Source organism: Macrobrachium rosenbergii, chromosome 12 (genome assembly GCF_040412425.1).
Source record: "Macrobrachium rosenbergii isolate ZJJX-2024 chromosome 12, ASM4041242v1, whole genome shotgun sequence".
NCBI lineage: Eukaryota > Metazoa > Arthropoda > Malacostraca > Decapoda > Palaemonidae > Macrobrachium > Macrobrachium rosenbergii.
This window is the reverse complement of record NC_089752.1, coordinates 55,561,675-55,589,640: the sequence shown is the minus strand read 5'-3', so window position 1 is coordinate 55,589,640 and position 27,966 is coordinate 55,561,675. Positions and strand designations below refer to the sequence as shown.

Here is a 27,966-nt window from a genome sequence, read left to right as displayed (position 1 = left end):
CGAGTTCTTCTTGATCATAACTGTTCGTACTTTGTGGGTTACGTTCATTGTCTTGTGCTGTCAGAGTTTCTGTATATGAGTCTTACTTTCCATTAGTTTTTACATAGAAAAGACTTCCCGTGAGATATTCGTAAATTGGTTTTAGATCACGTTCTCTAGCAATAACATTATGCCCCATAGAGAGAGAGAGAGAGAGAGAGAGAGAGAGAGAGAGAGAGAGAATAAGCCATGGACCGCAAAAAATAAGGAGTAAAAAACAGGAACTACCACCTGGTGGGTGACATAAAGAAAAAAAACAAAATCGAAAGAAACCCGCGTACCCTTATCGTGACCTTGAGTTTTGACAGTAAATCTAATACTCAGAAAACCTATGATTGTCAACATTACAGCACTGAAACCATTTGAATTTACTTGTACCACGTGTAAAGCGATCAGGGAACTGTTTAGTTAGTTGTAGATAAAAAAAAAAAACTTATGGAAGAACTTTTCAGAAGTACGCCGGTGAACTTCCCAGAAGAGAAATGATGAAATGGACCGTTAACAAAAAGCGTGGGACTTTATGGACCTGTTACGTTCCCCATTTAAGCGATAATAACATAGTCCTTGCACTGACCACTCACTCCTGAGAATTTTTTTTTTGGTAAATATATTAACAGAGAGAGAGAGAGAGAGAGAGAGAGAGAGAGAGAGAGAGAGAGAGAGAGGAGGTTTGGCCACTATAGTACAAGCTTTCATTCCCTAGTGTTTCTTTAGTATATTGAGAGAGAGAGAAGGGAAATTATATGGACACTACAGAAAAGCTTTCATTCCCTAATGTTTCTACAGTATATTGAGAGAGAGAGAGAGAGAGAGAGAGAGAGAGAGAGAGAGAGAGAGAGGTGGGAAGTTGCAAGTATACTATAGAACAAGTTTTCATTCCTCAGTAGTATATTGAGAGAGAGAGAGAGAGAGAGAGAGAGAGAGAGAGAGAGAGAGAGAGGAGAGAGGCGGTGGGAAGTTGTAAGGCCACTATAGAACAGGCTTCTCATTTCCTAGTGTTTCCAGTAGTACATTGACAGAGACATTGACAGAGAGAGAGAGAGAGAGAGAGAGAGAGAGAGAGAGAGAGAGAGCACAGACCTTCACGAAGATTGATACGTCTGCCACAAAGAGAGGTCTGATAAAAAGGAATAAAAAACAAAAGGACGAATTTAAACCAGGAGGTCCCTGTCAGTCTGATTAGTGTCGACTTGTTCCCAGTTTGGAGGTCATTTGAATTCTCTTAAAAACTTTTAATTTTATTCTTTTTTTTTTTTTCTTAAGGATACTGGAACAAGCCCAGCTGACCAGATCTGACCACTGGAAGAAGACTGTTCATCGACCTCCCTTCTTAAGTCGCGACAAACTTATCTTTTTATGATTCAGGAAACACATTGTTAATGCACATAGCTCCTTAATCTTTGCCGCTAATCTATTATGAGTACTAGTATTATTTGTACAGTCACATTCAGCATGTTCCAACATTAACGGCTTTTAGTGATCGACATAAATTGCTCTCTTGAGCTGAATTCTTTTTGTTTTTTTTTTCACTAGGGCGTTTACAAGTGTTTTTATTACATCTGACAAAAAACTAATGAGTAAATTTTGTGAATTTTTATGTCATGCTTTCTTTCACTGACTCCACTAAATCCGTTTTTATAAAAAAAATTCTCTTTGATGGTTTTATAAGAAGCCTGAGATACACAGTTACAGATGATTTGATAATGCATAAAAAATGAATAAATCAATTTTCAAAAATAAACTTTATGACTCAACAACTTTTAATTCTGTGAGGCAGCTTCAGCTTTGGGAGAGAGCGAGGATCTCCTTGGTATAAACACGAAAATGATACGAATCAAGGGCCTTAAATTTCGCCAGATTAAATATGCAAATGATGGCAGTAATCGACTTAAACGTTTCAGGCAATATTATCAGAACGGCCATAATGCCGGCACCAACAATTGCCCCGATACCCATTTCGAAACCTATAGGCCATAGATAGCTCCAGTAGGTGGGTGGGTAGGCAGGTCAAGGAGGACTTAAAATAAAAGAACCACTCACCAAGTTCACAAAGAGAGAGAGAGAGAGAGAGAGAGAGAGAGAGAGAGAGAGAGAGAAGAGAGATTATACAAATAGGAACAGACTAACTGAAAGGTCAGACTAAATAAAATCTTTTAGTCATTCCATTCTTGCACCTGACATCTTTCGTTTCAGAGAGAGAGAGAGAGAGAGAGAGAGAGAGAGAGAGAGAGAGGTGTTGACAAAAGGAAGGGGCTAATGGAAAGGTAAAGTTAAATAAAATCTCTTTGTCATTCTTTTTCTTTTGCAAATTTTAGGAGAGAGAGAGAGAGAGATTTTAGAGAGAGAGAGAGAGAGAGAGAGAGAGAGAGAGGAGAAAAGAAAAGGTTAAATAAGTCTTGCTTTTCAATCATTCCTTGCATTTATGTTTCCTTTCAGTTTTAGAGAGAGAGAGAGTAAGTTAAACAAATAGAATAGGCCGTAGGAAAGAAAAAGTTAAATCAATCTCTGTTTTTTTTAATCATTCTTTGCACTGATATCTTTCGTTCCAGAGCGTTAAGGAGCATTGAATGAGATCCTTTTTGTTTCTTGGAGGACAATCTTTGTTGAATTTTAAGGGTTTATATCAAACTAAGTACAAATATCTATGCAGGAATAAATGGTTTATATCACACCAAATATAAATAATTTAGATTCAATATTTCCTTCGTATCGTTAATACAAATATTCATTCGGCCGATCTGAACATCTCTACTAAGTTGATTAATCCAATAGTCAACGCAATGCATTACTACCCTAATGCTATTCTGCTTCCATTTGAATACATTTATCTATTTATTAATTCATTTTTTATTTTCAATAAGTGAGATCTCTTCTTTATGTATTTCCCTTTACCTTCTCTTGCCGCCTAATGAACACCATATTCTTTGGAAGCTTGAATTTCAAGTCAATGGCTCTGTGGGCTTGTTCCATATGAATAGGGTTCATCTTCTGAATAATAATAATAATAATAATAATAATAATAATAATAATAATAATAATAATAATAATAACAATAATAATAATAATAATAATAATAATAATAATAATAATAATAATAATAGTCTTAGAGGATTAACTCTATCCTTGGAATTATGCTCTGAAACAATGTGAGGGTAGATTCAGATCTGAACATCCATGTAATTTTAAATAAAGATTAGACTGACCTTGAAAGAGCATGGCCTTGCCTTCTGCTAATTGAGTTGGCTGGAAGAAGCGTGCCCATACAGTTCTGTCCTCTCCCGATTATCGAATCCAGAAACTCCCATTGAAAAAGTTAGTGCCTCAACAACATTAGAAAGAGAATCTAAGTAAATTTTTATCTTATAATTACGTTTTTTATTTCGAATCCTGCCAATGCCGTTGAAAGTACAAACGGAAGTGTCTTTGTTATATATCACCAAAATTCAAATATTGGTAGTTAAAAATTTCTCCCTCATTTAAATATGCACTCTTATTTACCTGGCAAAAGCAGACACACATGCACAGGTGAAATTTACCTGTTCACTTATTTATGCATTCACTTTTTTGTTTTAGCTCCACAAGGAATTTCTGCTGCCAAGTCCAAGAAGGTGATTACATCAATATTATGTTGCAAGATGAATAGCTTAAAGGATAATCCTCGATATTGTTCACCTTTTTTAAGATATGAACTCAGTTGGACATGCTTGTTTATGTCCGTTCAGAAATAACATATGGTAATGCGTGTGTTGGCCAAATGTGTACTCTGCCACTGTCATGCAACAGTTTGGTTGGTAAAATGCTTTCTAGTAAAATTAGACTCTCTCACATACACACACACACACATATATATATATATATACACACGCACACACACACACATATATATACACATACCTACATATATATACGTACACAAGATTGCTAGCCCATACCCATTTCTGACCTGATCAAAACCAAACACAGTAGACTAACTACCAAAACTTTCAACTAGCAGTTTAGGTCAATACAAGCACAATGGATTCTTCAGGAAACAAACCTAATCATATCACGTAACCCCGATACCCAACCCAACGGGGGTTCGGCCTAGGACCACCTCCTAGTGTCACACCCCGCGCCAAACCCTCCCTCACCTGGGGATTGCCTCAGGTCTTTTCCTACTATCCCCTACCACCACTTCCTCTCTCTCTCCCCTACGACCAGTAAGGTCTGGGTAATTCTTTAATCTGTGGTAAACTCATACTACCGAGCCAAGTATTATTGTGTGTGTGTATGTAAATATATACTTATATATATATGTTATATATATATATATATATATATATATATATATATATATATATATATATATATATTATTATTATTATGAGCCAACACGTCATCCACTTTCTCACTCAGGTTAAAAAGAAGAAGGCAAGCACAAAAAAACTCTGAGACTTGTTCCCAAAAGGGGAAAGCTGAGTTCTCCTTGAGGACGAGAAAGGCAGTTAGACTTTGGCTCCGTGTTCAATTATCATTTTTCATCCTTCACTGAATTTTTGATTTGTTGTTGCTGTAAACCCAGGGCAGTTTTTATTCTAATTTATTCTGATTAGCAGTTACAGAAATAACGTATACTTACGTACATACACAAATAAGTTTTATTTATTCATATATTTATTTGTTTTTTGTCTGTTCTCGTCGATCGACTTTATTTTTTTAGTTATGGACATTTTTTACGTAGCAAAATGCCAATTTAGAAAATGGCTTTCTTGCCTTGTTTACACATGGCTGTGAATTAATAATAATAATAATAATAATAATAATAATAATAATAATAATAATAATAATAATAATAATAATAATAATAATAATAATTTACGCTCTCTAAAAGAGAATTGTCGTCGACCTTTCTTAGCCACTTCCTTGTATGAAGACTAAAAGAAAAATAAATGTGCTCTTGAGATTCTGTATTCATGCTAGACTGACGCCCGAGTTCACAACCTTCAAGGGAAAACGAGCCTGTTACTTGCCGTGGAAGAGCCTGTAACAATAGGAGAGGCGAAGTATATAAAAAAAATTACTGGGTTTACAGTAATTTGCATATGCATGCTTACTTATTTTTAGGCATTTGAGCATGTATATATATGCATACGAAGAATTATATATATATATATATATATATATATATATATATATATATATATATGTGTGTGTGTGTGTGTGTGTGTGTGTGTGTGTGTATGTATAATACTTGTATGGGATTCAGTAAAATGAACATACATTTACACAGTGAAGTTGTCTGGCTATTTTTGATATATATATATATATATATATATATATATATATATATATATATATATATATATATATATATATATATATAATTAAACATGTAAAAAGTCATGAGGTTGATAAGTTAAATTCTTGCCAAAGTCTAGACAGCATATTTGATTAAGTGGAGCATGATGAAAGATTAGCCGATAGGAATGATTACATTTTTGTACTGCATTTGGGTTAAAGTTATAAAGTAAATGGGAAACAGGAAAATAAAATTTTAAAGATTAATTACTACGAACGAGCAACATATGAATCACAAGATAAGATGGACAAAAATGTGTGTAGTAATAGCAGATACTGTTAAACGCATTAAATATATCCTAAGGGGTTTTAGTGTCTATAAGGTGAATACTAAACATAACGAAAGTAACAATGTTCCTTAACAAGAATGAGAACACGAGCTCATAAAGAAAAAACTATCCTTCCAAAGATAAACATTAAGAAAGATGAAAAAATTGACTAACGACGACAGATATGTGAAAGGGTTAATCAGACGTCTGTTCAGGAGAAAATAAAGCTCATAGCCGTCTGGGTACGTAAATAATAAGAAGTGGGTACGATTCTTTTGCTTTATTTGCAAGAAGATGAAGGAAGGAAAAAATCAGAGCGATGGACAGACGTAGGAAGTATAAGTTGTGTATCAAAATTTATTATTTTAAAGTGTTAATCCTGAGTTTATTAAGTGCATGCATGAAGCCGTGCCTAGTTGTTGTGAGACAGAATTCATGAGAGAAAGTGTCAGTCTCTCCAATAGGAATTTTCTCATCATAGAGTAAGAGAAGTATGAATGTGCAAAGATAGACAGATAGAAAGATAGATAGATGGAAAGACAGGTAGACAGATAGATAGATAGATAGATAGATAGATAGATAGATAAATATATATATATATATATATATATATATATACATATAATAATACCTGTATTTAATATATATATATATATATATATATATATATATATATATATACATATATATATATATATATATATATATATATTTAATAATATATACAGGTATATATATATATATATATATATATGTATCACATATATATATATATATATATATATATATATATATATATATATATATATATATATATATATATATATGTATATGAGAGAGAGAGAGAGAGAGTTCTGTTACATAAATTAACAATAGGTTCAACCCATTTAGAAAGAACTCACTCATAGATGACAAAATAAAGATGTGCGCTTTTGTGTCGCTTGCATACACCCGCGCAAAGAGTGCTCTCAACAAATAACTCTGGTAATCGAGTTCGAAATGCAAAAGTGTGATTTAGCGGGCTCATGATGCCATAAAAAGACGTTGACTTTGACCTCCGGGTAATAAGTTTGGCTTCTCGAGGAGTCCCTGTCTTTCAGAGCTGACAGTTATCAAGTCCATAACGTATGATCGAAGTCTTGATCATTCACGTTTATCGCATTATTGTAGATGTCTTTAACAATACTTCACTAAAATCTTTGTCCCTTTCTCTGTTTGTCCAGCCTATCTGCCTGTCTCTCAATGTTATATACACACACACAGGTCTCTCTCTCTCTCTCTATACCATACATACATACATATATATATATATATATATATATATATATATATATATATATATATATATATATATATATATATATATATATATATTATATATATATATATATTATATGAATATATATATATATATATATATATATATATATATATATATATATATATATATTATATGAAATATATATATATATATATATATATATATATATATATATATATTTATTTATTTATTTATTTATTTATCTTTGAAATCACCAGCTTTCTCCTAAGTTTCCAAGCCGTTTAAGAGACAACCCCGAAAGAACGATAATGACATTTAGGAAGAAACCAAAATCCACCTGATTTTGAAAAAAAAAAAGAAAAAAAAATGTCCACACACAAACACACAAACGGACGCGATAAATCCTTTCGGGACATACAACCACCTCCTCGGGACCTTCAATAGCCTTCTGAACTTTCACGACACAGGCGTTGTTGGTGGGGGGGGGGATGCCAGTGGGAAGGTACCTCCTCCATGTGAGGCGTAGGTCGTTTTTGGGGTAGGGGGTGGAATAGGGGAAGAGGGGGGCATGCGACTGGGTCGACTGGGGCGGGGCCCGACGTCTAAATTGTGACCTGTCTCCGCTCCAGTGACCAACAAGACACTCGCTCCAAATCCTGACCCCGGCCCCCCCAGCACCCCACCCTTCCAGCCTCTCTTTCAGGTATGCAAATGGTGACCAAGACCTTGTATTGTCTCTCAGAGGAGAGAGAAAGAGAGAGGACTTAAACTATTTACAGTTTTTATTATCATCAGGTTTTTCACCGCCTTCACTGGGGAAATGTAGAGTGAAATGAGAATGGATTTTACGAATGTTTCTTTTATTTTTTGCTTCGATTCGATTACTGATAAGATGCAAAGAGGGTTGACAATTGGTGGCCTTATTAGAAGTGGTTATCCTTGGTTGACTCATGTTTTTAGGATAACAGACTTCGATAGAGAATAATTCTGTTCGATGATCTATATAAGAATGTCCGCTAAGGGTCGCGTGTATCGCTCCAAGGCTGAAATGGCCTATTATAATGGCATCTGTCGGAAGGCATTTTCTTCTCTATATTTACGATGTAGGTTGATCGCTGCATTAAGTCTGGAGATTGTGAGATCAGGAACATAAGGATTTTACAAATCACCTGTTCAATTTTCCTCATTTACGATTTAAATTGACTAGAATTGGCAACTTGAAGGCATGAGCTTATTTATAAAGAATATATATCTATTTCCTTTTACGATTCAAGACAACTGTTCCGATCAATTCCCTCGCATTAACATCACGTTCTAGATTATCTCCTTTAAACGACTGTAACTTCTTACAATTTTATATGTACAATTCCTACAATTTTACATGTCCAATTCCTACAATTTTATGTCCAATTCCTACAATTTTGTATGTCCAATTCCTACAATTTTATATGTCCAATTCCTACGGTTTTTTACGTCCAATTCCTACAATTTCATATATCTAATTCCTTCGACTTTATATGTCCAACTGTATCACAACGAACGTATTTCGACTTTCACTTTTGCCGACTCTCGATTTTCAAGAACCTCGCCGAAAAAAAAGTTGTTCCGACGCCCTATAAACGTCCCGAAGCGAGCCATATAATACAGTGGTCGAGAGGAGGCCAAGTGGAGTATAAGCAAAACCACCGGTGGTCTTCTTATAAGTCCTGAGACTGTTTCGTAAGATTTCTAGTGGCTATTCATTACAAAAGGATGACGAGATGCTTACGTAAGGATGATGAAGGCATGGAGTCAGCCTCTTATTACTCAGGAGGAAAGATCTGTGTTCCTTTCAAAGTGACCTCACATGGTCCTTATCTGTCTATCTGTCTGTCTGTCTGTCTATCTCTCTACCTATCTATCTGCCGATCTATCTATCTATCTATCGAATGCAAAATAATGAGAGATGCATTATATTACCTACGAGAAAAGATTTATTTTTCGTTCAAAATAACCTCACATGATCCTTATCTATCTGTCTAATGTAAAATGACGAGGGAAGCATTAATTTACCTAGGAGAAAAAATGGTTTTTCCTTAAAAACAACCTCACATGACTTGTCTATCTATCTGTCTATCTATCTATCGAATGTAAAACGAATAGGGTTGCATGAATTTACCTAAGAGAAAAAATCTATTTTTCCTTCAAAATAACCTCACATGATCCTTATCTCCCTATCTGTCTATCTATCTATCTAATGTAAAATGACGAGAGAAGCATTAATCTACCTAGGAGAAAAAATGGGTTTTCCTTAAAAGCAACCTCAAATGCTCTTAATCTAAGTAATGAAAAATGGGTGAGTAATGGATTGTTTTATTCTTATCGAATGATGTTAAATAAAAAAGATTTTTTCGTATGAAATTACCTCACATGCTCGTTCTCTCTGCCTGTCTATTTCCTTTGTTTAAGTTAAAAAGTAAATTAATATATTATTTCAATTTCTGAATTCATAAAGGCAGTTCAGTTGTGCGCTCAAAATACTATGACTAAAATGTAATGATTGATTGAATGACTCTGTATTTATACTGGCATCGTAACTGCCAAGATCGCTGACGACCAATAAACCGAATTTATTACAGCATATTTTTCTAAAGAGCAAGAACATAAAACCTCATGTATCGAAATACAGACTATTCATACATACCCATAAATACTCACAACATGCGGCCATATTGTTTTAAATAAAAACCACATTACCGACCATAACCGTCTAGTGGAGTCATCACAAACATACGCACACACACTCACACACAATGAACAAGGAGCCAAAGAGACAAGACACTGAAGTTCACATGAAAAACAGGATTCACAGGAAGGGGAGGGGGGAGGGGAGGGTGTGAAGTAAGCAGGTGACGGCCAGGTCAAGGCCTTTTGTGGGCAGGTGACAGGAATATTATGGAATATTTTCCTCCATTCGATGGATGTTTTTATTCCTTTCTGTTTTCGATTGATTTTTTGTTGGGGTGTGGAATGTTTTGATATCTGATATTACTGTTGTTTTAGATTTAGCTGGCCTTATGCCAGCACGGGCTCTTGCTCTAGGGCTGCTCGTAGGATATCTGATATTTTTTGAAGTTCAGCCCGATGGTAAGCATTTCTGTGTGTTTGTTGGGTAGGTGTGCTTTGATGATCGATGTACGACGTTTTCGATTTTTTTCTCTGGCTGCCAGTTGTACGACAATCTCGATATCCCGTGGCAGGAGGGTCTTCATATCAAGTGCTAAATCGAACCAAGATCTACAGACATCGCCCTCAACACCACTAAGACTATTTCAGTAACTTAACGATCTTATGCCAATCACGGCAAATGTCTTCCTGCCTTTTCCACGCACCTGACCTTTTGTCTTCACAGTGTAAAGCGTGACAGCCATTAAATCTGCAACGTTCCGAGGCAAATTGGAATGAAACGAGTTTGGTAAGACGTAACGAAAAAAAAGGACCCCGGATTGGTCCGATAGACATTTAGGATATCAGGTTCAATGCCACACAGGTTGTAGTAACTCTAATGCTGTCTGTTTCAAAATTGTTGGAAATGCTGAAAACTAGTGTCGGATAACTAGAGGCATCGACGTTAAAAATAATCACTCAAGCAGTCCATTTGTCCCTTAAATACTGTTTCCGCTACCGAAATCCGAGGTTTACTGCCAGTGGAGATCTGTATTTTATCCAGTGGTGCCACAGCTGTATAGAAAAACGAACATCTATAAAAAGAATGTTTATGAAAAAGAAGATTAAAGTTATGATGAGAACATTTCACTTCTATTTTACACTTCCATCTGCCCTTGCACCTGAAAGAGAGACGGGGTGGAAGGCTACGCCACATTCATACTTACAGCATATACAAACACGCAAGCACACGCACAAACACACTGACTCTCACGCAATCAATATATATATATATATATATATATATATATATATATATATCAACAGAGGATCACAGTAATACTCTTTGTTAGAAAGAGAAAATGTATTTGTAAAAATATTTCGTCTTTTTTTAACAAGAGTATTACTGTGGATCCTTCTATTGATAACTGAGAAGCACGATACGGTGTTTTCATGTTTCATATATATATATATATATATATATATATATATATATATATATATATATATATATATATACATACATACATATATATACATATATATACACATATAATGTACCCAGACACACACACATATGTATATATATATATTACATGTATATTATATGGATGTATGTATGTACGTATAATATTTATGTGCATTTATATAGGATTTATATAGCTGCTGGTGTGTGCGGGAATATGTTTATGTTAACACTTATGTATGTAGCCCCCAAAAGTCTTATCATTACCATTCGATTTATTTTTATTTATCTGTATTTTCTTAAAAACCTTCTTTTCAACACCTGAATTTACACTCTACACACAACGGAAAAAAAGATCCTCAATCTAGGATAGTTTATAAAGCACCTTACACTGATAAAATAGACCAGTTGATATTTTCACTACAAAATTATTTACATTCTACCACCAACATCACAACTTGACCAGTTTATAAAAAAAACAACGACTGGAATGACAGCAAAACAACAACAGAAAATCCACCAATCGTTAACCCAGTTTTGACTTCCTGCTGTATGTACTTCATTTACTCTCTTCCTCTTTGATGAGGTTTTCGTACAGCCTCTTCCTCCATTCCAAATCTTACTTCCGACCCAATTTTTTTTACAGCTCTCACCTTTAAACCCAGTTAACAATGACACTTGGCGTTTGTATTTCCATTCTTCACTGCTTGTTCTTTCAGAAAACTAGAATTCTTACTGAACTGAACTGAATATAGAATTTAGGTCAAAAGTCAAGCACTGGGACCTAGAGGTCATTCAGCGCTGAAACGGAAATTGACAGTAAAAGGTTTGAAAGGCGTAACAGGAGGAAAGCCTCGCAGTTGCACTAAAAATCAGTTGTTAGGAGAGGGTGGAAAGTAAGAAGAAAGAGAATGTGAAAGAAGGTACAGTAAAAGGAACGAAAGGGGTTGCAGCTAGGGGCCGAAGTCACGCTGCAAAGAACCTTAAGTAATGCCTACAGTGTACCGCATGAGGTGCGCTGATGGCCTGGCCCCCTACGGGGACCAGAATTCTTAGAACACGTAATTGTTATTTTCGTGGAAGTCGTATGTTTTTTTTTTCCTTCATCAACAATTGCCTAGCTGGATAAGAGGCGTAAGGGAAGGAATATAATATCCATCTGGGATTGTTTTTCGTTATATTTAACACCTCTCCTGATGTATGACACTCTGGGAAGGTTGGTGGGTACAGAATTGCGAGCAATTATATAAGGAAATGAGAGATGCTACCTTCACCTCCATCTAGTTGAACATTTTGGTTGTCTAATTTAAAAACAATCATTTCTATACAGATTTAGAGACTGTACACAATTTCCAGAGTGCCAGCATTCACGTTCTGTTAAACTTAACTCTTATTTTTTCTAGTAACTAATTTCTCCTTTCTGTATTTCCTATTATCTTCTGTCAATTCTTTTAAATGAACACCATATTTTTTTGGAAGTTTGAGTTACAAGGGAATGACCACTGTAGGCGTGTTCCATATGAACAGGGGTTATCGTCTGCATAATAATAATAATAATAATAATAATAATAATAATAATAATAATAATAATAATAATTACCAGTTTCACTGACGAAATACAAATCATATTCTGAAAAATACAAAACCACTCGTCACTATCGCCTGTGACCTGTTGGTTCAGCTGCCGTAGCGTTTTAGCCTCTCCCCAACCCCCTGTAGGTGGAAGGAAGTCTGGTTACTCTCTCTCTCTCTCTCTCTCAGGTCGGAGAGAGATGCAAAGACACACGAGAGAGCGCGGGAACAATAAAGATCGTACATAGAAGAAACCCAACAATGACGGTGCAGAAGTCATTGTTTTCTAACTACAGACCAAAATAGTAAGCACATTCCGATCCATAAACAATGGACAATAATTAGGAATGGAAATTCTTGGTTCTCTGTCGTTTAGAGAACAATCGAGCCAGAGGTCACGCGAGGCATCACCTTACCACTATGAAGTAACAATACGTTGTTATTTTTTCATTGCTATTCCTGGGGAATTGATGATCGTAGGCTACAAGTAAGATAAGAATGAAGTATTATTATTATTATTATTATTATTATTATTATTATTATTATTATTATTATTATTATTATCCAGAAGATAAACCCTACTCAAGGAACAATACCACAGGGGCCACTGACAAAAGAAATTCGAGCATCCAAAGATTATGGTGTTCGTTTGAAAGATGTAACAGAAGGTAACAGGAAATACCAAAAGAAGAGATCAGGTATTAACAAATTAATAATTTTAAACTACGTACGATATGAAACAGCAATACACATTCTTGACAGTCACAACTAGGAAGAGTAACCATAAATAAAACAAGTTTCTAAAGGTTCACAAGACTGAATCATCCAGAACTTGTGTTTCTATGGCCTTAGCTCTGTCCTCCGGAAACTGGGACACACGTGGGTAAGCATACACAAAACGAGAGTGTATGTGTGTAACCGTGCACTACACATGTGCACAGACGTTCCTAGACGATTTGATTTTAATGGGGGTGTTGACATTTGAAAACAGAGGGAACTTGCAAATACCGATCAGCGATAATTCACTGATGAAAATTCAAACAGATGGAATGTTTTCACCAAAAATTTAAAAATTCAAGTTTTTTTTTTTATATCATGAAAGGAAATTTGTTAAAAAATAAGTCTTAAATATTAAAAGAGAAAGTACAAAATACAAGTTCCATTACGCAATCTTTGGGCACTGATATATATATATATATATATATTAACACATGTATAATTACGTATATATATACATGTATATATAGCCTATGCATATATATTGTGTATACATATATATGTGTATATATATAATATATATATATACACACACCCACACATATATATGTATATATATACATATATATATATATATATGCATATATATACTGTATATATACAGTATATATATACACCCACACATATATGTGTATATATACACACACACACATATATATATATATATATATATATATAATATATATATGTAAATTACGTATATATGTGTATGTATGTATGTATGTGCGCGAGTGTGTCAAGTCTGTAAACGTACAACAGGTGCGTCTAACACAATAATATCATCAGTCACGCTGAAATAATAATGTGCATTGGCTTTTTACGTCTGTGATTTTATGTGCCTACGTGTTTGCTTGCAAGCGAAAAGTATATTTGGCAATTCCTTTTGAGGAGAGTTCCCTTGACGGATGTATTGTCACTCATCTCGGAATTCCTCAAACGAGGAACAATTACTTTGCCGCAAAATGACCTCGGTGACTTGGAACAAACTTTATTGCAGAACTGGTAACATTTCTTCAAGTGAAAGTTATTATTATTTTAAAAATTTCATTGCAAAACTGGTAACATTTCTTCAAGTGAAAGTTATTATTATTTTAAAAATTTAATTGCAAAACTGGTAACATTTCTTCAAGTGAAAGTTACTATTATTTTAAAAATGTCATTGCAAAACTGGTAACATTTCTTCAAGTGGAAGTTATTATTACTTCAAAAATTTAATTGCAGAACTGGTAAAATTTCTGCGACTGAGAGTTATAGCTCTTTTAAAAATAACGGTGTCAAAAATAATTCATTTTAGTGATTTTTATCGTAGCGACAATATCAGTACAAGAAAATTATTATTTTCAGGTATTTTTATAATTGGAATTATTGTTGCTGTATTTATTCGTGGTTGATTCATTAGGCAATTATGAGTACTTTAAAATTTTTCGATATTTTCTTTATTACCTGTTGTCGTCATCATCATTTCAAATTATGAAGAAAAATTTTTTGTACAAATAAAGACAGTTTTTAGAAAAAAATCTCACCATCCGTGATTTATTCCAGGATCATAGTTGACAATAAAATACTGGTAATAAATATCGTATAAATTAAAAAGATGGATTTTTCATTTTTTAGTTTTCCGTAAAAAACTGTTGAGATGGCTATTTGTCTCCCCGTCCGCACTTTTTCTGTCCGCCCTCTGATCTTAAAAACTACTGAGGCTAGAGGGCTGCAAATTGTTATGTTGATCATCCACCCTCCAATTATCAAACATACCAAATTGCAGCCCACTAGCCTCAGTAGTATTTATTTTATTTAAGGTTAAAGTTAGCTAATCGTGGGTCTGGCACCGCTATAGGTGCCAATAACACAGGCCAACATCAGGCCGTGACTGAAAGTTTCATGGGCCGCTGCTGAGAGTTTCATACAGCATTATACGCTACACAGAAAACTTTTCTACTGCGCATTTTTACTTGTTTTTTTATTGAAAAATTAAGTGCTCTTCAAATAAACGGATGTTGAAAGATTAGAACTTCATATCAGTCACGTGAATGAAACATTCTCCTCTCTCTCTCTCTCTCTCTCTCTCTCTCTCTCTCTCTCTCTCTCTCTCTCTCTCTCTCTCTCTCTCTATATATATATATATATATATATATATATATATATATGTATGTATGTATGTATGTATTTATAGATATATCAATATACATGAGAGAGAGATAACCGCCACACTTCATTCTCTGCAATAATATCATTACAAGCTGATAAACCGTAGCCTATGAGGAGATCTGCCTAATTGTCCTTCAAGCACGGCTCACCAAATTGCTGATACACCTGCAATTAACCTTTCCTTCTCACTGACCTTCCGCCCTTGGGACCACTTATTCGTGTATTACTCTCTTTTAATGCTTGTAACTGGCTCCTCCTGCGTCTGTCTTTTTGAATTTAATGATCCGTAACGTCAAATATTTCCACTGTTTTACTTCAGGAGAGACGTGGCTGTATTTCCGATTGTAGTGCAATTTGCTTAATTATTTTTTTTCTTACTTAATTTTCTTTTCGTTAGTTATATACGTGATCCGAATACAACTCACACACACATGTGGATATGTTACAGGCTGATAGTGAGACAGGCATTTCGCGAACTGCCTCAAAATTTCAGGCAGATAGCGGAAATGCATTTAGGGACATTCAATCTCCCCAAGGGCTAGTACTAAACACGGAGAAACAGTGACTCACCTACACTGTTTCGCCGTGTTTAGTACTAGCCCCTGAGGGGTCAAGTGTTTTTTGTCGTGTTTAGCACTAGCCCCTGGGAGGTCTAATGTCACTAAGTGCATTTCGCTATCTGCCTGAAATGCCCGGTTTCACTATCTGCCTGTAACATATGTTTGTTTATATATATATATATATATATATATATATATATATATATATATATATATATATAATATATATATATATATATATATATATATATATATATATACATATATATATATATATATATATATATATATATATATATATATATAAATATATATAAAATATATATATATATATATATATATATATATATATATATATATATATATATATATATATATATATATATATATATATATATATATATATATAATGCTTTTAATAAGTATCTTCCTTAAGGTGATACTTACATTTTGTCTTATATCAGAACAATGAGAGAATTATCTCAGAGTTTGCGAGGAAAATAATAATGAAAAGAATTCATTCTCTTCCATGCTAGCAAAAACAACTTTCATTTTCGCTAGAAGAACTGGGTCATTGTCATCATTATCAATATTATTAATCTTGGTCGAAATTCTCTGAAATAAGAATACTGACTAATTGCAATATTAATCTATTTACATTAAAAAACCTAGGAAAAGTAGTAAACTTGGATTTAATAACAAATAATAATGATTATGTTTGTGGTTATTAAAATTTATTTTGCAATACTATTATTATTCACATCTTCGTCAATAATGTCGTTATTTTTTTTTATATTACTGGTAAGTTCATCATTTTTTCAGTTAACGGTATGATAATAAATCATATGTAATTTAATGCTACTTTGGCGACTCGTGACCCTAAGGAAGGACGTGGACGTTACGTACCGTCCCGCAGCTTCTGCGTGTTTTTATAGGGGCAGGTAATGAGAGACTGACCACGGGCTGAACGACAGCAGTTTTTATACTGTAGCATTATTGTGATGTGTGGCGAAAGTAGTTTCTTACAGGAACAAAAACTATTTTTTTATGTAGTTTAGGGGGAATCCCACAAGGTTACGACTGGTTTTCTCGTTGTCTTCATAATCCTTGTTGAATTTGCAATAATTATCATCGTCATGATCATCACCATCACTATTATTATATATTGGTAATAATAATAATAGCAGTATAGTACCGTAACAAGCAAAGAAACTATATATATCCCCTTTCCTAGTTCCCCAACCATCATAATGATCATTTATTGTCAACACCATCATCAAAATGTCTCTTCATTTTTGTAATCAATATTGTTATCATTACATCAATACTAGTAGTAGTTATAGTAGTAGTAGTAGTAACTTGCAGTAAATGTACCTCGGTGTCGAACTTCTCAGTTCCAGAGGTCATTTCTTCCTTACATCGTTGGACGGTGGAATAGTCTCCCTGAGGATGTTGTGCAATTGGAATCTCAAAAGTTCAATTGGAGATGTAATGCATTACAGTGTTACCCTAAAAGCAATTCTTGTATTTCAATAATTTACTTACATTTTTATCTATTTATTTATTACTTTGTATATTTATTTTTTCTTATCCAATAACTTGATCTTTGGAAGCTTGAATTTCATGTCAATGGCCCCTCTGGGGTTGTTCCTTATGAATAGGGTTCATCATCTGAATTAATAATAATAATAATAATAATAATAATAATAATAATAATAATAATAATAATAATAATAATAATAATAATAATAATAATAATAATAATGTTATTGATATATTTTTTCTTCTCTGATAACTGATCTCTTCTTTCTGTATTTCCTATTACCTTCTGTTACTACTTTCAAATGATCACCATATTCTTTGGAAGCTTGAGTTTCAAGTCAGTGCCACCGGTGGGTTTGTTCCATATGAATAGGGTTCATATTCTGAATAATAATAATAATAATAATAATAATAATAATAATATTTTTTCTTCTCTAATAACTGGTTTGTTCTTTCTGTATTTCCTTACCTCCTGTTACTTCTTTCTAATGAACACCATATTCTTTGGAAACCCGAATTTCAAGTCAGGTCCCTGCGGGCTCGTTTCATGTGATATGGGTTCATCTTCTCAATAATATTAATAAAAATAATACTATCGTAAGCCTAATAAATTATCGTAGTTTTTTTTTTTTTTTTTTTTTTTTTGTCCCACAGTTCCCAGGAGTGCAGCGGGGTGAGGTGACGGCATCCCACAAGGCGACGTCCGTGAAGTATGGGGGTCTCAGGTGGGCCCGTCTAAATGTCCGAGTCACTTTCACCTGCGCTCTATTCGGGACGCTGCCCCCATCAGATTGGACTCAGATTCTTCCGCTACTCGTTTGTCGCTGGTCCCGACAGCCCTTTCGCGACCGCGAGCCCTGTCGTCGCTCGTCGCTGATCTTAAAAGAGTCGCTGTTGCGACGACTGGTTGATCTTCAAGAGAAAGAGAGAGAGGATTGCCGTGAGCAGGTCAGTCGTTTGTCAAGTTTGCAGTATTTGGTATCTGCGTGATGCTCGAGTAACATTGAACCGAGAGAGAGAGAGAGAGAGAGAGAGAGAGAGAGAGAGAGAGAGAGAGAGAGAGAGAGAGAGAGAGAGAGAGAGAGCTTACCTTGCGTCTTATCTCTCTCTCTTTTTTTTGGCAATGGGTGTTTGTTTCTTGTTATCCTCCTCCGTATAAGTATCATCTGATTATCATCGTCTTCAGGTGATAACCATCAACATCAAGAAGATTATCATTACCATCCAACAAGAATAACATCATTTCCATTAAAAGGATAAACACTGACATCAGCATCACCTGCACAGTCATCCTCCAAAATATTAACATAAGTGACATCATCAATATTAAAGATATATTGATAGTCATGTTACCCTTGACATTATGAACTCTAACATTCGCATTAGTCGCCTACATGACCTTCAATGTTAAAATGACCAAAATTAATATTAGCTTCGACATCATCATCATCATAAGCAATGAAAGTATCAACACTAGTTTTAACACTGAATTAACATCACCATTCATCATTGTTCCACCTTTCCCGTAGGCCCTTCGCTCTTTTCAAAAGGACAAAGACACAGAGCCAAAGAATGCCCAGGGTATCGCCCGTTTAAACAATACCCCAACAATGAGCCACTGACAAATCTCTTAAGACAGCGCATCAGTCTTGAACTGTGCAAACAAATAAAGAGGGGTGTTTTTGTATACACAAGCGAACCAAAAAGGGAAAAAAACCTGCTAAAAGAAAAAAACTTGTTCTCAGCTTTCACGATCGGAGACCATACTCCCAATTCTTATTGCGACTTAAACTAACAAAAGGGATTTGAAAGTGTGCCGTACAATAAACGATCCACTTTTATTAGCCTAACCTTGTCTTATCGAGGTTAATTGGGGGATAGTGGCCAGCGAGACGGACAAGGTAAGTGAGGCAGTAATTGACATTCGTAATTATCCATGAGGAATCTGTATTTATCTCGATGATTCAGTTCGACATTTAGGAATTTGATACCTGAATTCTTTCGTACATTTGCGAGCGGCGCGTATAAATAACAGCCGTTGTGGCGATGCTTTCTTGAAATTGAAACTGCGTGGCTGTTATCATAAGAGGGATGTGTACTGGATATGTATTGTGAACACACACACACTTATACATATATATATGCATATACACACACACACACACACATATATATATATATATATATATATATATATATATATATATATATATATATATATATTATATTATATATATATACATACACACACACACACATACATATATATTCAAAGCCATATACAAAGTAAAAACTACGGTAAAATGATAAGAGTATACAAGATTTACACATAGGATGACATGAAAGAAGAAACAAACATACACATATAAACATACCTCCACACACGCACAACAATACACATACACACACACACTACAATATTTCCAAGTGTACATTGTATTCACAACATGGATTAAAAAAATATATATATATTACTGTATATATATGTGTATATATATATATTCGGTATACATACATACATATATATATATATATATATTACATATATATTACTGTATAGCTATATATAATACTATATATATAGTTATATATATATATATATATATATATATATATATATATATATATATATATATATATATATATATATATATATAGCCATGAGAATATATTATATCACATGCCATGTCCCACGTTATCAATAATATGTGCATAATGTGCAACTGTACATAAAGTTCTTTACTGTATTTCAATCATACAAAAAAAGTTTGTCTTATTTCTTCATCTTTCAATGCAAAAAACGTTTGCCACTCTGACAGCAGAAGGGTGGGTGGGGTCTCGGGGTTATGCCCGCCCACCATCCCTCTCCCCCTTACAGAGCAAGAGACAGAAAGGGGGTGTGATGTTGCTCGTTTTTATCAGGTGATGTAAATTTAATGTAAATACAGACGTGAGAAACAACGCTGCTAGAGAAGATCGAGTAAACACCTTGCAAATGTAATCAGGTCTTTACCCTTTGGGAAGAAACGTTTCGTCTATTATGATTTTCATTTTTATTTTGAGGAGAAACCTGCATTTTTATGTTTCGTTACTGCTAGCTTTGTTTTGCGTTTGTAAAATGTAGGTTGCCAATTGCTAAAAAGTATTGAAATCAATTATAAGCTGGTTTGTCAATGATTGCAGTGTATTATTATTATTATTATTATTATTATTATTGAAATATTTTGTAATCTACTGTAACATGGTCAGGCAACTACAGCAGTGCATTATTACTATTATATTATTGTCATTATTTTGACTGTGTCGTGAGTTGCTAATTGCTGATTTGTACTGTGTTCTATTGTAAAATAGCCATGCAACTATAGCAGTACAACATTATTATTATTATTATTATTATTAATTGTTTGGGTTGCAAATTGCTGAAGCCTATCGAAAGCCATTGTAAACGGTTCAGTCAATTATTGCAGTGTACTATTATTATTATTATTATTATTATTATTATTATTATTATTATTATTATTATTATTTGTGTTTTGGGTTGCTAACCGCTGAAATTGTAAATGGACAGGAAATTTTAGCAGTGCAATATTATTATTATTATTATTATTATTATTATTATTATTATTATTATTATTATTATTATTATTTGTGTTCTGAGTTGCTAATTGCTGAATTCCGTTGAAAATCTACTGTAAACTAATCAATCAGTTATTGCAGTGAGTTTTTATTATTATTATTATTATTATTATTATTATTATTATTATTATTATTATTATTATTATTATTATTATTATTATTATTATCACAGTAGGTCTTGCCATGCGCAAATCACTCACCCCAACCAAGCAGTGTCTCAGCATCACGCCGCAGTGTACCCTAGTCTTTCCTTATCAGCACTGAGACAGATACCGAAGACGGCATTTTGCAGACTCGTACATGACGCTATTGTTTTCGTAGCAGAGTGACGGGTGCACTCATTTGGCAAAAACAAATTCTAACCAGGGAGAATGTTGATGAGATAATCAGAACTCGCTATCAAGGTTGTAGGGCCGCGTCCTCGACTTGAACTCGAATTGTCGTCATAAGATTGATGACTTGATAATTAGCTGGAATATATATATATATTTACAGATTGTGTCGCTTTGGAAGACTGCAAGGGGGTTTTTCTTAATGTTTACTGCCAGAGGGGCCAAAAGAGAACACCAAGCTGAAAGCAAAATAAAGGTGAAAGTGAAGAACTTACCTTATCCTACCAATTTGATAAAAGAATAGAAGGTCGCCATGGGAATGAGTCAATGGTTATGTTACAATGAATTTATTTACACATGAAGCAATCAAATGAGGCTGGAACGGAGGATCCAGCAGGCAATCAACTTAATGAAAATGAAAATTACGGTGGCGTGAATGGCACGTCTCAAACTTGGAAAGCGTCATAAGGCTTGTAATAACTTCTGTAATTGGCTTTGTATGCAACTGGGGAAATCCTATCCAAACTTCCTTGGTTTCAGAGATGGCAGTATTCTTTAAGGATTTGATTCACAAGGTGGGGGTTCGACTGAGCAGAGCGTGGTTGAACTCCTGGAAAAAAAGTCAGGGTTAGCGATCTAGCAGAAATAATTTCTCTCACATGAACCTATGCACTATGGAGGAATTGATCACTTGCGTTACTTAATTAATTGGCCCTTAATTTACACGATGGAGGGAATAACTGAGTACTGATCACTGAATGAAATTAGATTGGTTTCAAAGCAAGTCATGGGGCGATTCACCGGCTGCTTCGTGCTAGGTTGGCTTAACAAAGGGGCTGCGTTTTAGGAGAATGAAAATTGAGATTTGGAGAAATGAAAAAAGAATTTCACAGAGAGAAATGAGCTGGCTCATTGTCTAATTGCGGTCGACGTACCTGGTGTCTGTAGATGCTTTGCGCTTAACATGTAAGAGCTTGGCCGATCAACGTGATTAGTCTTCACCACTGAGAGATGGAAAGACGCCCGTGTGCACAGGTCGTTGGTTGTGCGCGGAGTGCGTGGGTGTGAGAAAACCGGGGCGCTCCTTCCAGACAGTTTTGCTTCGGAGTGTAGACCTCGGTCGATCTGCAAGTCATACAGCCAGCAAAAGAGTGGAGAAAATTGGGTCTTATGATTAAGTACTTAGAGGTTAAGTTTCTATCTACCTCACAGTCTGGATTCGCCTATAACACTAATGAGGGGCATCAGCTACTAGATTCTTGATGTGCTGGGTCAAAAGGGGTTGCTATTGCACTCACTTCCGTTCAGGTGCGGAGAAGGATGCGCTCTTAGTTCAAAACAAGCGCTAGCCCTACCTTTCCCGCCATGTTGGCTGGCCTAACATTCAAATGAGAAATGCTTTTCATTCGAAATTCAAATCATTTGGCTGGCTAGGAGGGAGTTATGGAAATACGTGAAGATATATATATATATATATATATATATATATATATATATATATATATATATATATATATATATATATATATATATATATATATATATATATATATATATATGTGTGTGTGTGTGTGTGTGTGTATAAAGAAGCATAAGTAAATGAGCAACCAGATAATTTTTTAAAAAATTAGTACTTTTGTTAACCGGGTGACAAAAATTGTAATTTTCTAGGAACACAAACCAGAGCAAAAGATTTATTAAGAATTTTATAACACATACACTGACAGTAAATTAATTGCTGACCATAATGAGTGAATCAATATATATATATATATATATATATATATATATATATATATATATATATATATATATATATATATATATATATATATATATATATATATATATATATATATATATATATATATATATACATACTGACCAACAACCTGGCACTGCCCGGGAAACTCTGAATGACAACCGATAAACTCTCTCTCTCTCTCTCTCTCTCTCTCTCTCTCTCTCTCTCTCTCTCTCTCTCTCTCTCTCACACACACACACACCCTCTCTCTCTCTCTCTCACTTTTCCCCTCTTTCTCCTCCTTACCACCCCCTCTACTCTCTCTCTCACACACACCCTCTCTCTCTCTCTCTCTCTCTCTCTCTCTCTCTCTTTCTCTTTCCAACCCTCCCTGACTCTTTCCTTCTTTCTCCTCCATAACACCCCCTCTACTCTCTCTCTCACTTCCTCTCCCTCTTTCTTTCTTTCTCTCTCCTACCATTCTTGTCTCTTTTCCTCTTTCTTCTCCCTAACACCCCTTCTACTACTCTCTCTCTCTCTCTCTCTCTCTCTCTTTTTCCAAGTTCGCGCATGCGCAGTAGGTACCATCCAGAGACTTTCAGTTTTTCTTATGTTATCGTTCATTTGAGCCACTTTTAAATAAGGCAAATAGCAGAGAGAGAGAGAGAGAAGAAACAGCTAAATGCCCTGTGAAATTTCTACCTCGGGTACCCTTGCCCCAAGCTTACAAAACCCTACTTGGGAATTTTTAGACAAAAACTATACAAAGGTTGAGCTGCAAAAATATTGTAGAAAACTGGGTTTTAAAGAATATATGGGGTCGTAAATTTGAAATAATTGATCTCATTATGAATACTCATAGAGAAAATCGCCCCAACAATGAGGAAATCAATTCTCAACAAACACCTCAAGTACCCCTACAGAAAGCGAGGTAATAAGAAAACTCAAACAGACATAACTGAAATTAAGGGAGACTTGACCAGAAGACGACAGAAATTGATGAATTGAATGAAATAATAAAAGCAGCAAATGTCACTATCAATAGATTAAACGACCGGCTAACTCATTTAGAAGAACATGTGAGAGACGTTACCTACAAATGATGCTACGGAAGCTAAAACTCAGGATGCCAGTACATTAATATTGGGGGATACAAATTTGACAGATATAAAATCATCTGATCTTGGAGAACACGTTCATCAGAAAAAATTAATGGAGCTAACATCGACCTTTTAAAAAGTTGGGTATCTGAAGAACTGAAGTGAGCCAGCAAGATGTATTCTGGTATATGTGGTATGCAGGATGTATTGGAAGAGAAACCCGTCTAACATTCTGGATAATATGGGAAAGCCTTATTGCGGAGCTCAAGAAAGTAAATGGAAATATGGAAATTATGGTATGCCAACTATTTCCAACTCTACGAACAAATGAACTAGAGGACATCATTAATCATCACAATAGCCAACTAGTGGAATGGGGCACACACAACGGTATAACGATTATGAAATGCGAACTGTCTTTGAAACTAGCTACTGGAGAGGTGGATGAAATGTGTTTCATCTGAATGATGAAAATCTGGAATCTTCCTAAACAGATGTGGTGTCATAAGACTACTTGATTCACTCAACAAGCAATGCCAATATCTAAGTTATGTGACGACTGGAAAAAAATGAAGATGTCACATGAATGGACAAATACACAGTTAGAACCAACCATTACACAACAAAGAAAAAATCAACGCCCCTCGATTTTCGGAAGACGGCCAACAAGTGAACGCGGCCAAGATCAAAGAACAGCTTTCAATGGAGGACAACCTCGAAATAGCAACCATCAACAAACAGATAGCAGAAATTACAAGAGGCGATACAATGAAGAAGGGTCAAGAGACGAACATAACCAACGTTATTAACACAGACCAGCTGGATGCTACAATTGGGGTGAATTTAACCACCGTAATCAGTTAACTATAGAACACATAAATGCACAGTCATTATTAGCTCATATTGATGAAACAGAACTGTTAATACTGGAAAGAAACATAGACATTCTTTGTGTAAGTGAAACCTGGTTAGATTTGTCTGTTCAAGATAAGTTCATTCATGTTAAGAATTTTAATGTATATAGATGTGACTATGGAAAGGGGGAGGAACATTAGTATATGTTAGAAAATGATTTGAAGGTTAATAGAATATTGACAGATGTAGAAAGCTAATGGTGTTGAGGACGTCTGGATTAGTATACAGCATAAGAAATTACCATCCTTTATTGTTGGGTGTGTCTACACCGGCATCCAAAGGCTTTGACACCCTCAACTTGATTATCTTAAAGAAACTTTTAAAAATGTATCTTTACGTAAAAAAACCCGTGTTCGTTTTGGGTGATCTAAATGAGGATATGCTTGTACCTAACAACAAATTAAGTAAAATAATACATCAGTTAAACCTCTGTCAAACAATAACTAAGCCAACTAGAATAACAAGCACGTCCTCGACATTATTGGATGCTGTCATTACAAACAAACAACAAATGATTGTATATTCAGATGTGATTTCCTGTCCCATTGCTGATCATGAGCTAGTAACTTTACAAATTGATATTTCTAAGCCAAGGAGAATTCCTGTTAAAAGAACCTTTCGTTGTCTTAAGCATTACAGTCAGGACAGTTTTTGTAGTACTTTACTAACTAAGGCTCCAGATTTTAATTGTATTCTACAAACTGATAATGTGGATGTACAGGTTAATATTTTTACCAAAACCTTTGTTTGCTGCTTGGATGAATGTGCACCATTTGTGACCCAAGAAATTACCACCCCCAGCCCCTTGGATAAATAATAACCTTAAAGCAGAAATGAAAGCTAGAGATGACCTACAAAGGAGAGCTAAAACAGATATACAGAACGAAACACTACAAGATCATTACAAAAACGAAAAGAAACGGGTTAATACTTTGATTAAAGCTAGTAAGTCGGAACGCTTTAAAGATAAATTTCAATAACTGTAATGGCAATGTGCCTAATAAATGGAAAATAGTTCGTGAAATGATCCCCAAAATAATAATGCCCTTTTACCTGATTATAATGATAAGAAGGAAAAAGTAGAAGAGTTTAACCAGTATTTCTCAAGTGTTGGTAGGACAGCCTTTGAAAATCTCAGCAAAATCTAGATAGGAACAACACTTCACAACTTTTTAAGAAATGAGTCGAATATAGTTAATGAGAATTTTAATGACTTTTTAGGCCACAGCCAGTTGATGTCGAAACAGTTATTTTAGTAGTTGGGGAGCTTAATGACACGGGAGCCTATGGATCTGATTTGATATCCCTCCGTTTCATTCGGGACGCCTTACCGATAATTGCGTTTTACTTAACGGTCATAGTAAATACCTCTATAGTGACTTGGAAATTGCCCCACGTTCTGCCCTTTTTTAAGAGTGGTGATGCAGATAATGTGGAGAATTACAGACCAATATCACTTTTGCCCATCATATCTAAAATTCTAGAAAAGATTGTGTCAATTCAACTCATAAAATATCTCGAGGAAAATAATTTACTGTCTCACACTCAACATGGATTTAGGTCTCATCTCTCTACTGAAACTGCGTTATTGAAAGTTACAGAAACTATTTACAGAAATATCGACGACAAAAAGATATCTTTACTTATTCTATTGGATCTTTCTAAAGCTTTCGATAGCGTTAGCCACAATATTTTACTTCATAAATGTACACAATTAAAAATTTACCCTCTCTCTGGTTTAAGAGCTATCTAGAAAATCGTTACCAGTCAGTGAGATTAGGCGATGTTATATCCTCCCTAAACCAGTAGAATTCGGAGTTCCACAGGGATCTATCTTGGGGCCAATACTTTTCCTAATTTATATAAATGATATGGCTACTGCTGTACGAGACTGCATCTTGGTTCAATTTGCAGATGACAGTCAACTTCTAATGACTGGAACTATAAATGAACTAAATAACTTGATAGTAAGAGCAGAAAGAATATTAGAAATAGCGAGATGTTATTTTCAAATTAATGGATTAAATATTAATGAATCTAAAACTAAATGTATATTTATTGGCTCTAGACAGTTCATATCCCAAATTCCTGAAGACAAAAATAAATTTCAATGGATTTGCAATTGAGAAAAGCATTAAAGTAAAAAATCTTGGGGTATATTTTGACCAGTATATGCTATTTGACGGTCATATAGATGAAGTTTGTAGGAAGGTAAATGGTACTTTAATATACTTAAACAGAATTAAGGACCGATTTGATAGTGAAATGCGGGAATGGTCGTTCGGTCTCTTGCCGTGAGCATTCTTGACTACTGTTTAAAGATCTGGGGCTCGACAACTAAGCAGCAGCTGCAGCGGATACAGAGGCTTCAAAACTTTGCAGCAAAAGTAATTGATGGGAAAGCCAAAAGTATGACCATGCAACTCAATTTTAAATAACTTGCAATGGCTGACAAATCAAACAGAAGATTGATTTTGATTTATGTGTCATGATCTTTAAAATTTTACATAATCTAATTCCACCATGGCTTTTTAATCTAATAAGAGTTGGAGATAGACGTAACAGACAAACTAGATTTAATGATGACCTTTTTGTTTCAAGA

The 27,966-nt window shown here is 34.6% G+C and overlaps 1 protein-coding gene across 2 annotated transcripts in view; it reads left to right on the top strand.

Moving 5' to 3' along the window:
* The window catches only part of LOC136843667 (ectonucleotide pyrophosphatase/phosphodiesterase family member 3-like), a 68,169-nt gene that overhangs the window by 1,567 nt on the left and 38,636 nt on the right, over nt 1-27,966 (top strand). The window contains exon 2 of one of the 2 annotated variants that reach the window (XM_067112229.1): nt 18,292-18,585. The exons of the other annotated variant lie outside the window; for it this stretch is intronic. The gene's annotated coding sequence lies outside the window, so the exon portion shown is untranslated. The remainder of the gene's footprint in view (nt 1-18,291; nt 18,586-27,966) is intronic. 2 annotated transcript variants of the gene reach the window in all.